This window comes from Durio zibethinus, chromosome 21 (assembly GCF_047325235.1).
Source record: "Durio zibethinus cultivar Kanyao isolate XHJ-2024 chromosome 21, ASM4732523v1, whole genome shotgun sequence".
Taxonomy (NCBI): Eukaryota; Viridiplantae; Streptophyta; class Magnoliopsida; order Malvales; family Malvaceae; genus Durio; species Durio zibethinus.
The window spans coordinates 12,606,039-12,621,313 of record NC_143182.1 but is presented as its reverse complement, the minus strand read 5'-3'; positions in this window follow the sequence as shown (position 1 = coordinate 12,621,313).

Genomic DNA, 15,275 nt, shown 5'->3' with positions numbered 1-15,275 from the left:
TTTAATAAAACAATAAAAACAAGTTTAAATTTTATAAACAAGATAATTTTTAGTTTACAAAACAAATTAGGTTTAGGAGTACGTTATATGTGAGAAATGATTAGCTCTCCCAAAGCTTCTGTTTAAAAATGGCACCACTTAATCATGTGTCATCTTTTGGTATTGGATAAAAACAATATTAATCACCATTTAATGATAATTCTTTTCAATTTTTTTAAAAAAAGAAGATCAATTTTATTAAAAGTATTTGTTTCGGAATATTGTGAAAATGTTTAAGTTAAAAAATTATCTTAAAATTCTCCAACATCTAGACAAAATTTAGAGATAACTCTTTTCGTCTAAGATTCATCACAACATTTTTTAAAAATGAAAATAACATTTTTCGTAAATGATAATTGTTGGTAATTTTTCAATATCTAGGTAGAATACCAAGTCATTTCTCTTATAATGTTATTTTAGCTTTATTTTCAAATTTATTTTTTAATGACATTTTTCATAAAAAGATATTTATGCAAAAAAAGAATAATGCTATAATTAACTAACAAATAGTAACAATTAAGAAATGTAAACACATGATACTAATACAACTAATAATAAATAGATGCATATAAGCCAATAGATGCTATGCATCATGATGAAATACAATTGAGGATCAGATCCTTAAATATAAAGAGATCATCTAAACTTCGTAACATCTAAGTAGAGTTTAGATACGACTATTTATATTTAAAATCATATTTTCATTCTTATTTGTTTAATTTTATCATTATTTTGTGTTAAGGAATCGTATGCAAAACTTAATGAAATAAATTTTCCTAAATACCTTATCCTTTAGGTGGTATTTAGGAATATATTATTTTATATGAAATTTTCATATGAACTTTTAGAATTTTATGATGGTTTTGGGTGTGCACATAGGTCTTGGTTTGTAAGTTCTCGTTTTAGGGTTTTAGGGTTTTAGAGTTTTGGAGTTATAGGTTGAATTTAGGGTTTAGGCCTAATTTAGGATTTATAGTTTTGCTTTAGGGTTTCAGGGTTTAAGATCTTAAGGCTTTAAGGTTTCTCATTTTTCATTATTATTATTATTATTATTATTATTATTATTATTATTATTATCTTTTGTTTAAGAAAAATAGAAATCATAGGTAACTAAATTTTTTTGATCATTTTCAACATCTAAGCAGACTTTCAAGGCAAATTCAATTTTTCAATTTTTTCCTTTTCTTTAAAACTTCTATTTTTTTAATGCAACATGAGATGAATAAATCATATAAAATGCAAACTAAAAATTAAAACAGCAAATTTAATCATTCTTATACATATTTGACTCCTATTTACTTACTACCATTTCCTTGAAAAATTAAAGGGGGAACAACTGTTATTTGTTATTTAATTTACTTATGAAAAATTGGCTTTATATTTTAAATTTTAGTTTGATTTGAATTAACTTAATTTTTTTTATTTTTTTAATTCTTCAACATTTAGGTGAAATTAAAATTTCAAAACATGATTTTGAATTGCCTCCAATATTTAGGAAGGGTTTTAAAAAATCTAATTATTTATTATTACTATTAAAATTTTCTATTTTTGATGTAGCATGGAATAAAATAAATAATGCAAGTGCAAACTAAAAAAAAGTGACAACCAATTTGACTTATCCTACTTAATCTTATTTATTTCATTAAAAATTTTACATTTTGAAAATTTTTCTTTCTTTTAATTAATTTTTAATTCTCCAACATTTAGGTGAAATTAAATTTTAAAAAAGAATCGATATTGAATTCCTTTCAACATTTAGGCATGGTTTCAAAATTTAAATATTTTTATTACAACAATTTTTTAATTAGTCAATCCTAATTAACTATTTGGTTCATTTTTAATTTTTGATTAAGTTTTTTCTTATTGTTTAAATTAATTAATTTTTTTATTTTTTTAAAAACTTTTGTTATCTTTAAGGTATTTTCTTTCACCTTAACTAAAAAAAATAAAATAAAATAAAGTAAACATCCTTTAAAACCCCAATAATAATTAAATGGCAAGAAAAATTAAAAAATGAAATTAAGTAGCCTAGCATTCTACTCGTCCCCACCTATCCCTTATGAAAACACTCTGTATTCTTTACTTTGGCTACTTTCCTCTTTCTACTAAAAATTATAGAAAGACAAATTGGTTGGATTGTCCACTAATAACGTATATCTAGCCTGAAACAAAAATGTGGGCAATAGTCTTGAAATAAAAGGCAAAATTACCCATCCACACTTTCTATTTGCTATCATCCCAATTCTTTCTAGAATTAGAAATCATGAAAAAAAAAAGGCCTCCATAAAGCATTTTTTCATATAAATATTATTCTATTTTATTTCTTAAAATCACTTTTTCAATACATATCTTAAAATAAACAATTTTTATTTTCAGCCATTCATTATTATTTTTTATATGAAAATATTTATTTTGTTTATCATTATTTATTAAATTTTTTATAACACTAAAAATCTTAACTATAAACAATAAATTTATTTTTTAAAAGATATTTAGTGGTAAAAAATATTAAAGTACCAATAAATATTTGAGCAATTTATGCATATAATAACACATCAAGATAAAAGTGAAAAATATACCTAACAAAATTATGGGCCTTGAACCTAAAATATTTAGACTTAGCTTCTAATGGAATGGGCTTGACTTAGGTCCACCAATTGCATCCTATCTGGCTTTCTATCCATTTTTTTTTTAATGAGTAAATCCAAACTCTATGTTTTAGCGTTCTCTTTTGACTTTTCTAAGTCCTATTTTTTTCACCTTTTTTATTTCCTCATTTTTTTGCTAAACTAAGTGCATTTCCTGTCTTTTGAAGCCGACTGATTATATATCTTTTTTATTGGATTACTTTGCCTTTTTTTTTTTTGTATTTGTATTTGCTTGGCTTAGGTTTTTTTACTCTAATGAGCACTATGAATTTTGCTTATTTTGGTTTTTTTTTTGAAAAGAAACAAAAAGGAAAAAAAGCATTTTTGGGTTTATGAATGTGGTTTTGGTGGTGGGTTTCAATAGGTATCTAGCAACAAGTTATGTATTAGATGTATGAAGGTTTGGGTTCTGATTTTTAAGTTAAAGCATGTAGAAGGCAATAATTAGAGTTGTGGGTGGTGATTTTAGTTGGATGGTTTTTTACTGAGATGGTGAGTTAGGATTTTTGGTGGATGGTGGTCGAAAGTGTAAAGGTTATGTGGTTTCGATTCTAGGTAGGATGGAAAAATTGATGAATTTTTTTTTCACTGAATGTTAACGGTAAAAGGTGGTGAATGCCGAATGGAATCCCAGATTGTAATGGCTCTTCCTTTTTTATTTCAATTATTTCACCAAAATTTAATGGTCTTGTAATGGTTTCTTAAATAGATGTGGTAAAAGTGTAACAATGGCTACTGATTTTTTGGGACCATGAATCCTCTACTTTTTTAGGACATTGACTCTTTGATGATTGTTGCTAGAAGTCAGTAGGTAAAAATAGGGCTAAAAATAAAAAAATTGAAAATGGTGAGTGGTAAAGTTAGGGGAGGAGAAAGTCAATGAATTTATACTAAAGTCAAATAAAGCACAAAGTGAAAATTGAAAAGTTGAAAATGACATAAAAATTTAGAGTCAATGGTATGGGAAAAAATTAATGACCTTGTTGAGCCCTAGTATTGGCTTTTCTTTAAATTTACTATAATAAAAATAACTTAGGCTCAAAAATTAAATTTTGGCATCCATAATTCAAAATTGGTTTCCTACCCATATAAAATAAATCCATAAGGAAAATTGATCCTAAGACAAAGCCTATCAAAATCCAATAAATTTGATTAAAGTGTCAAAATAAGCTCAAATTAAAACGTACAATTAAGCCAAAAAAATCAATTGAAATTTACTTATTTTGGATAAAATTAGGTGTTTACAATTACTTAGGTGATTATAATGATTATTTGGTTGTACAATTGGATGACATTCATAGAATGTATGTGAAAAAGTTTTAGCTTTGTTTGATATCCTAAATGAAAAATCTATTTGCATATTAACATCACTCTCCATTTCAATATTTACAAGAACATCATATAGATCCTGATAGTTATAAGCATTGCTAGTTGAAGCATTGAAAGCAAAATAAGAGGTAGACTCTATCTATTAAGGTCACACGAAATGGTCTGCTAATACAAGCTTGATATATTCAATAGATCTGGTGTGTAATTCCCTATCATTACCCATTAAATAATGTAAATGGTGTGTGCACTCAATAACAAATCATTTTGACTTGCATTGCTCTCTATGAACCTATTAGACATAGGTTACGCACTAATGACCTCATGAGAAACTTATTGTCTATCAATCATATTAGAATGTGGATCATACCTAGGTTGATTCATAGTGTGGATTTTCTCATTTGATTGATTTGGGCTATGTAATAAAAGAATAGACCTAAAATCTGTTATTGGATTGAATTACCATTTTAATCTATTTGCTTTTAGTCTTTCTACTATCCTAAGCCTATTTTGTCTTAAATGTTCAACAATATCCATAGCATACAAAAGTAAAATACAAAATGTTTAAACATAAATAAGTCATTTATTGCATATTTAAGAATAATTGCACCTATAGCAAAATAAAAGCAAAGACAATAGTGTGAAAATAATATAACTTAAAATCCAAAAAAAGTGCAAGATTCAAATCTGGACTAACAACCACTAACAAACAACCAAACTTAAACTAGATTGAATATATAGCATAAAATACAAACAACACCTTAAAAATGAAAGTAATAATATCAAAGAAATAGTTACAGTAAAAGCTAAAGCCTTCATCTATCAAAACTAAAGTTGTTTAGCACACCAGCGAAGAAAAGCTACACATAAAGCATGAAAATAAGTAATCAACCAAAAAAAAATTCCTAGCAACCTAAAGTTAACACATCATAAAAAAGGAGAAAAAAATGTCAAAATAGTATTATCATCCCACGTCAAGAAGGTCATCAACAACAAAGTAAAAAAATCAAAACCTATAAAACCAATGATAAGAAAGAATAAAAAAACCAAAACAGAGATTGATGAAAAAAACTAAAAAAAAAAATTTTATTGAGCATGCCTCACAAGCTACAACAGTGTTAAAAGTAAAGACCAAAACAAAGAAATATGTAAAAGTAAGACCTTAAAATGCATGTTAAAAGCAACAATAGAAAAATATAATTACAAAAGAATCATGTTTGAAAAAACAAAATAAAATAAAAAAGAGAAACTTGAAATCTAAATAAGCAGCAATAAGATAAAAATGTTAAGTTATAAAAGAATTCCTAATAATTCTTCATGGACAATAAAAAGGATGGCAAAAAAAAAAAAAAGAACAACATAATACCAACCAACCAACAAAAGATAAAAAGAAAAAGAATGACCTCATGAAAAAAGCAAGGATAAACGAAAAAAAAGCATAAGAAACCTTTAGAATAATTACATACATTCCTTGATAAAAAAATAAATAGATATATAGGCCTTTCACATCACATAACTAAACTGCAATACTTTTTTATTGAAATAGGAACTAAATTAATATTAAATTGACTTTGATATCCTTCAACGAGACAAACCAAATGTAAAAATTAAATTGGACTTAATCTAAAATAATTGTAACATGGGCTAAGGTTTAAACTACCTGACACTTTTCATTTTCGCACTAGCTTCAAATAATGAAATTTAATTCAATTTGTGCAAGAAAAAACAAAAATAGACAAACATAAATGATCAAATAAATATACACATATATGTTATTAGTATAATTTTTTTATATAAAAAGGTATAATCTATATTATTTTAACATCAAAGCTAATTGCATATCTAAATGTAAAATCATGACAAAAGACTTTTTCCCTGCTTTGTCTCTAAATAGAGTTCTAAAAGTCTATTGATATGTGCAGGAAAAAAAACTTAAATGAAACCTCAAACCTGTAAAATTTAATGTTTCCTTGATCGGTTTTCCATTGTGCCCAATGCTATATGGTCATTTGCCGTTAAAATAACTCGAAAACACTATGAAGTTGTTATTTGTTTGGTCGATAATACATCTCTCTATACCGTTACTTTTTTGGTTTATAACCCATCCCGTCCTGTTAAATATAAGCAAAACTAAAACAAAAAATATTTAAAATTTTTTATCAGCATCTGAAACTTTTTACTATTTATAAAGAATAAATTTAAAGGCTAAAGAAGGGAAATGAAACACATACCATAAATTTTGAGTTTCGAGAAGAAGAAAAGAGGAGTTTTATTGCTATAATGATTGAAAAAAAAATCCAGAAAGACTTTTATTGCTTTAAGTACAAAAAAGGATAAAAAAAGACTTTTATTGTGATAAAGCTCACAAAATAATTTTTTTAAAGTTTACTGACAAATACCAAAAGGTTAAAAAGAAGTCAAAGCTTTATTGTTCCTAACTTCCTATTATCTTTTTTTTTTTTTGAAAAAAAAAAAACGATGTCTATCAATTAATTATGGACAGATGTCAACATGATTTTCAATTGAAAGAGGTTACTTTAAATATATCACATACGTTTTTATTTTTTTATAAAAATATTTTAATTAATTAAGTCTCCAAAAATATTATCTTTCTTTTAAATTTTAAATTTATATGTTCTAGTTATTTTAATTTGAAATTAAAGTATAAAAAAAATCTTCTTAACATAATTGTTTTTGAAATTGGAAAGCATATTTTATTTTTATTTTTCCAACAACGTATAGATTGTGTTTATTAACTTAAATTTAAAAGAAGTTATTTGGATTTTAAAATTAATGAAAATGTATGATAAAGCACATGAATAAATAAAAACATTACTTTTTGATTATTTTTCAAATTTAAGGATTTGTTGAATGTCTATTTAATAGTGAGTTTGAAGAAGTTTATCTTTTTATATTTGTCAAATTAAATCAATAATTATATTGAATTTTATTAATTTGTACATAGTACATACATTTTATTCTAACAATTTATATAGCAAATAAAATCCAAATTCACTTTCTTAAATTCACATTTTCAAGCGTAATAATAGTGTTTCTCAATTACATAATCACTTATCTTAAAATAAGTTATTTTAATTTTTTACAAATTTATCAAACAAAAAACATTAAAAAATTTTATAATCTAAGAAATATATGTTTAAATTATTTTTTATTTTTAAATTTTATATGTTAAAAAACCTAATAATTTGATTGCAATCAACATATTTATATATATGTAAAATAACCATTAAATAATCAGTTTCAAAAATTTTGTTAGAAAGTTTATACTTGTTCATTGACTACATTTTCCTATTTCAATGTACATGTATTTTAATAGATATTTTTAGATTATATTTTCTTAAAATTTGACATTACCAGAGTTTGAACCCTGATCATGAAATTAAGAGTTTAGTATTCTACCAATAATTTACGCTATTGCTAGTGATTTTTAGATTATATCTTATATATTAATAAATTAATAAAGTAATGAAGTTAATAAATTATTTTGTAACATTATATTAATTATTTTAATGATTATATAGTTTTCAAATATTATAAACTTTTTTTAGAATATTAAATAATTGATAGGTAATAAGTTTTTAAAATATGTTTTTTATATGGATTAAGTAATTGGAAGTAATTCAAAATATTTTCTCACATGCTAAAAAGTCTTTAATTTAATATATAATTGTAATATTAGAAAGGCAATATATAAAATTTAAATTTGGTTTTCTAATAATAATTTAAATTTAAATTTATAGTATTTTTTTATATAAATATATAAAAGACAAAGTCCTTGAAAAAAAAGAAGAAGAAAGGGTTAAATATAAAAATGGCACTTAAAGTATATGTTTTCTGTTAATTTGGTACCTAAATAAATAAAATTGTCGATTTGATACTCCAACTTTCACTTCATCATTTACTTTGATACTTAAGACTAATACTGTCAGTGAACTTACTGACGTGACATGAACATATCCAAAAAAACTAACATGTGTCAAAAAATCTAATAAGTGTCACATCATCAATTATATGTCAATGTTAAAAAAATTTTTAAAAAATTTTAAAAAAATTTTGAAAAATTCAAAAACTTTTAAAAATTTCAACAAGTTTAAAATTTTTTTAAAAATTATAAAGACTTTAAATTTTTTTTAAAATTCTAATTTTTTTAAGTTGTGAAACTTTTAAAAAAGTTTTAGAAAATTCTTAAAAATTCAAAAAAATTAGAAAATTCAAAAAACTTTTTAAAAAATTATAAAAGTTTCTAAAAATTTTAAAAAAACTCTAAAAAGTTTAAAACATTCTAAAAATTTTAAAAAAGGAAACTTAAAAATTTTTTTAAAATCTGAAATTTTTAAAAAATGAAAATTTTCAAAAAATGCAAATTTTAACAAAAATAAAAATTTCTAAAAATTCAAAAAAAGTTCACAAAAACTTAAAAAATTTTAAATTAAAAAATATAAAAATTTTTATAAAATTTAAAATTTTTTTTAAAATTTAAAATTTTTTTTAAAATTCAAAATTTTTTTCATTTTTTTGAATCTTACAATTTTAATTTTTTATATATTTTTAAAATTTTTTGTATTATTATTAAATTTTTAACCTTTTAATTTTTAATTTTCGAAATTTTTTTAATTTTTAAAATGTTTTAGATTTTTGAAATTATTTAATTTTTAAAAACATTTTAAAGTTTTTTTAAAATTCATATTTTCTAAAAATTCTAATGGTCTATATTATTGATTTGTGGATGATCTTAAAAAATATTTTATTTCCTTTAATAATTGTATTTTATTTTAGTTGATTCATTTTTAATTTAAAAAATAATTCAATTACCTTAAATCACTTTCGTTAATTTCATATGAAAGGTATTACAACTTTGATTGCCATTATTAATATATAAAATAATTTTATGTCTTTTTTTTTTCAATTATAAATATTCAACTCTTTAATTATATTTATTAAAAAATATTTTCCATTTTTTTAAAAATAGAACATGTTGGCTTCTCATTTTAAGCTATACATATGTTTATATATTTAATATATTGATTTTAGAATTATTAATATATGATCAAATCAATTAAAATTAATTTTAGTATGTCAAATGAAAGTAATTTTATTTATCATTATTATATTAATTTAAAAAATTTTCTTTTTATTTCTCTAAAGCACATTGAATATATTCTAATTATCAAATATAAATTACTTTCAATTTAAATACTGTTACTCTTGATTTGGTTCTAAATTTATTTTGCTTAATTAGTCATTAAAAATAAATAACATTCTTTATTTATGTATTAATAAGAATCATTGAATATATTTCATAATAATGAAAATAAGATACTTGAAATTAAATTTATTTTATTTTTAAATTTTAAATTCTAAATTTGAAATGTAAAATGAATTCTAAACATATGTCAATTTTTTATATGAGTAAATAACATCCATGGTTCGTAAACCTTAGGTCATATTCTATATTGGTCCCTACTCTTTAAAATTTTTTAATTGAGTCCTTAATTGCCCAAACATGTATCAATGTAGCCCATCTATTTGTTAGACCGTCTAAATTGATGAAAAATCTAACATGGTATGACATATAACTTTATAAAGTTTTATTACATGGAATTTTTTATGTCCACTAAAAAACAAATCATAAAATACAAAAAACAAAAGACTAAAAAAAATAAAAACCTTAGACTACATAAAAACACAATAAAACTAAAAAAGAAAATACTAAGTTGATCGTTAAGTTGTGAAAGAGAAAAGAATATCTTAAAATGTGTGAAAGAGAAAAAGTTCAATAAGAAACAGGGGACCTTATGAAGTGAAAAGATTCTCTAAAACTGTAAAAAGAAAGATTGAACAAGAAAGACCACTTAACAATGAAAAGATTGAACAAAGAGGGATCACGTGGTTTTGGAGTTTTAAAAAGGGGATATCATGGGTTGGAGGTAAAGAGAGGATGACAGTGACATTGTTTATGGTTAGGTTTTTTGCTTGTTTATTTATGATTTTTGTTAGTTTTGCATTATTTATGATTTTGGTTGTTTATTATTCTTGTTTTGATTTAGAAATTAGTTTAAAGTTTATGTTTTCTAACTTGAAAATTTTAGTTTTTTCATGTTGAATATTTTAAGGATTATTTTGCTTTTTTATGAGCCCAATTTAGATTTAGGGTTTTTCATTTTAGATTTAGATTTTTTTTTTTTGCATGCCTTGCAAGCAACACTAATTGACAAAGCAAATAACATACATTTTACATGAAAATCATTTGTCTGCCATGTTAAGTTTACATGAAGACTAATTGACCCTAATGTAACATTAATTGACCTTATATGCACTTTACATGAAAACCATTTGTCTGCTATGTCCTTAATTGTGTTATATCTTTTTATAATTTTTTTTTATTTTTTATACATGGTAGATGATTATTCTCCTTAGTTCATTATAGCTTTGCATCATTGGGGGCTACTTTTTAGGTAATCAATATGTAAAAAGACAAATAGCTTTTTTTACTTGTGTAAGGTAGATAAAATGTCTTTGTTTGAACTTCATAGCATGGTAGAAATGGTAGGGCATATTGGATTTAATATTTATTTTTGGAAAATGCCTTATAGATAGCATAGATTAGTAGAAATTACCATTAATGTTGATGTGTGTGAACATATGCCTCCAAGTAAAAACATTGTTGTTTACCAACAGTCTAGGGTTTATGTTAAGTTAAATACAAAGAGGCCTAGTACTAAGGCAAAAGTGCCTAATGTAGAAAAAGTTTATGAAAATGTATTTACTGAAAACAGAACAATAAGTGAGGACTTTGACTATAAGGATAGTGAGTATGAATTAGATTAGGATGAAGGTGATGTGAATTTTAAAAATTATATGGATCCTAACATTAAAAGTGATGGAGAAAGTGGTCATGAAAAGATAAAAGAATTAGAAGTAAATTTTGATAATGATTTTTATAGTATTGATAGATCCGATGATGATGGTGATAGGAAGTCATGGGCTAAATTTTAAAACATTGACATTGATGACCTTATATTCTATGTTAAAATATTGTTCAGGGATAAGAAATAGTTCAAAGATGCTATAAAGAATGCTAGCATCAAGGATAAGGTAAACATTAGTTTTAAGAAAAAAGGCAAACTAAGACTTAGGGTTGTATGCAAAGAAGGGTGTGAATGGATATTATATGGTAAGAAATTTAGGCATGAACCAAGGAATCCTACTTTTCATATTAGAACTTACAAGTTCAAGCATTCTTGTTGCAAGAGTATTGCTAATAGGAATATGGATTATAGAAAGTTGGCAAATCGGTATATAGAATGTTTCCTTGCTAATCCAAATTATTCTTTGCCTTTATTTGAGAGGCAAGTGCATAAAGACTATGTGTTTATTGTGCCTAAGGTGAAATTATGATGGGTAAAATAGTTGATTTCGAAAAAACTTAGTGGGACTTACTTGAAACAATATTCCAATATAATAAGCTATGCATAATAAATTAGAAGAACTAACCAAAGATCTACTGTTCTGTATAAGTTAGATGGTGGTCTCTTCCAAAGAATGTATGTTTTTCTGAAAGCATGTGTTACTGTAGTTGATTATTGTAGGCCAATAATTAGTGTTGATGACTATCATTTAAAAAGAAAGTACAAAGAACAACCGCTTGCTATTGTAGGAATTGATGCTAATGATTGCATTTACCTTATTGCATATGTTACGGTAGAAATTAAAAATATTAAAACACGGACTTGGTTAATTGAAAGATTGATAGAGGATTTGAAGATGAAAAATAAATATAATTGTACTTGGATGTTTGAAAAACAAAAGGGAAATTATATGCTTCTGATTTAAGTTATATATTTATTAGAGTAAATAGTACCTATTGTCACTAAAGTTTAAGGACCAAAATATAATTTATCCCAAAGTTTAGGGTCCACAAGTGCTATTTACTCTATTTATTTATCATGTTATGTAATAAATCAAATATCATCTAATCAATTTTTTTTAACGTAGGGTTTGAAAGTTTCATTTAAAAGGTTATTCCCAGAATTAGAGCATAGATGTTGTATGAGGTATTTATATAACAACTTCTAAAATGATGATTAAAGAGCGAAGGCTTTAAATGATGCTCTACGGGCTGCAACAAGGGCAAGCCACATACCATAATCCAATATAATCATGGATAAACTAAAATATAAGTATCCAGAAGCATATGTTTTGACTTTTAAAAAAGCTAGCATAGGAATGATCGAGATTTCATTTTAGCACAATTCTTAAATGTGATATTCTACTTAACAACATGTATTATTGTTTCAATAAATGCATTTTGGATACTAAAGACAAGCTAATTTTGACTATGTGCAAAACAATTATATGTAAACTGATGAATAGATTTTATGTGAAAAGGAATGTTGTGGACAAGTATTTTGAATTGATTTGTCCAAAGATCTAGAAGAAACATGATAAAAACAGAGAATTATCTAGAAGGTACTAGCCACAACCATCTATACAGAGAACATTTGAAATAAAAAACTTGATAGACCAATACATAATTGACTTAAATAAACAATCATGTAGTTATAAGAAATGAGAGTTATCAGGTATTCCTTACCCATATGTAATTTTTACAATCTTGTTAAACAAGAAGTAAGCTGAAGATTATGTGCATAAATATTACACTGTTGATAAACAAATGAAGATTTACAAAAAAACTATCAATTTAATCAAGGGTAAGAACATTGGCCTCCATCTGACTACAAGCCAAAGTTGATTTATTTAGAGTTGTAAATAAAATGATTTGGCAGACCTAAGACCAAGAGAAGAAAATAACTTGATAAAATAAGGACTTCAAATGCTAAAGTTAAGAAAACAAAAGTAACAATGTCATATTCAAAATATGGACAAAAAGGTCACAATAAAAAGTATTGTAAGAACATTCCAGAGCTATAATCAAATGTAGTTAATAATAACAATTGTGTTTTTTTATGTAAATATTATTGTTTTTCAAATAATCTTAAATTGATACTATTTATTTTCAATTTTCTTTCTCTGTCAAATAGCAAGGAATACCCGAATCCAAACAACAAAGCACATTTATCCAGCAGCAAGAAGAGTTAGTTTCATTGCATGATGTAACACTTAGATGGATGCCTGATGTAAGTATTTATATTTATATTGATATTGATTTTAATGTCTTAGCTATATATATATTAATGTTGACTAATCATTATGGTTTGTTATATTTTAAGGGTTTAAGTAAGATAACATATCATAACAATCCACCATTAGGTACATAAGATTTACAAAGTGATACACAAAGTGCAATGTTCAATCCTACTCCTACTCCAGCTTCCAATGAAGTAAGTAAATAATAAATTTGGGTTTTGGTTGGCTTTAGGATTACTACAAGATTAAACTCATTTGTAATTTTTGTTTTTATATGCAATTTAGGGTTTAACATTTCTTTCATATAGTTCAAGGATAGTAAATATACCGATACTTCTACCATCAAACCATCAACAGAAAAAGAGGGAAGTTGCATTAAGGTATACGAAAACCTTATTTAAATATGCTAATTAGAAGCTTGTGGCCAAGCAGAATGGTGTCTATAATAGAAATCCCATGAAAAAATGACTATTGTTTGACTGACTTCATATCTTTTTGTTAGAAATTTACATGGTGAATGAAGCTTGTTTTGTTTGAATGACTTCATAATTTAGGCCAAAATCAGTGTAGAAAGTTTACTTCATATATTATGTCCATACAATATTTTTTGTTAGAATATTGTGTTTGATTTTGCAGGCAAATTTTAGTAATAGTTAGAACATTGTGTTTGATTTTATTGGTAAATTTCAATGCAGCTAGTTTAAAATATGAACTTACTAGCATTAAAGTGTACAAAACTTATATTTTGTTGCTATTAGAAATGAAATATGAATTTATATGTATGGTATTTGCTAACCAGGTGAAATAGAGTAAATAGCATCTGTGATCCCTAAACTTTGGGTTAAATTCTATTTTGATCCCTAAACTTTAAAAAATTTTAATCAAATCCTCAATTGCCCAAACGTGTACCAATGTAGTCTTTCCTTCTGCTAGACCATCTAAATTAATGGAAAATCCCACTTAACATGACACGTAATCTTTAAAAGTTTTAGTACTTGGAATTTTAAAGTTGACTTCATGTGTAATTAAAAAATATGAAATTAAAAACAAAATAAATCCTAAATTAAAACATAACACAATCAATGACAGAATATTAAAATAACTTAACAAAGATTTGCTTCTTAATAACTAATTGAATGTACGTAAACTAACTCAATACATGTATTAATTCATGAAAGCATTTAGCACAAATTCGTATCAATCCATTGCTCATGTATGCATTTACTAATAAAAAGAATTGTAAATCAAAATAACTCCAAAATTTTCATAGGATTCATTTTTTTAATATAAAAACAAAGATAAATTACCCAAGTTTTCTATAATCATATATAGCAAGAAACTCTATTTTTATTGGGTAATAAGAAGAGCTTATAAAATTCCCATACAAGACACCACAAAATAAGAACGTAAAAGCTACCTTTGCCATTTTAAATATCAACCAATACCATTAAACCATCAACTAGATCTAAAATAAATGAAAATAGTTTCATCAATTTTTCTCTCAATTTCCTTTTGCTTTTTTCTTCTTAGTTTTAGAGGGAACAAAAGAGAAGATGGAAAAGAAAGGTCACCAAAATCTTGACTAGAGAAAGGCTAGATTAACCTTAGTAGTATTGAATCTAATCCCTTGCATTTTATTCGACAAAGGTAAAGCTATTACTGAACTCTAACTTTTGTTGCAGGTAGTGGGAGGGCAATATGCAACCCTTCTAAGTGGTTGGCTATTTCTTGTCTGTTTGAAGAAAAAAAGACCAAAAAAAAGAAAGGAAGAAATGAGTAAAAAAAAAATCAAGTTATAACAGAGTATTGATTGAGGTTTCTTTTGTTTTTAATTTCACATATCTTAATTACATATATTTAAGTCAACTTTAAAATTTTACGTATTTAAATTTTTAAAGGTTATCTATCATGCAACTTGGGATTTTTTGTTAATTTAGATGATCCAGTAGACGAAAGAATTACATTGGTGCATGTTTAGGCAATTAAGAACTTGATTAGAACTTTTTAAAGTTTAGGGACCAAAATAAAATTTGGCCCAAAGTTAAGGGTCTACATATGCTATTTACTTGGTGAAATATAACAAACGTGTTACAA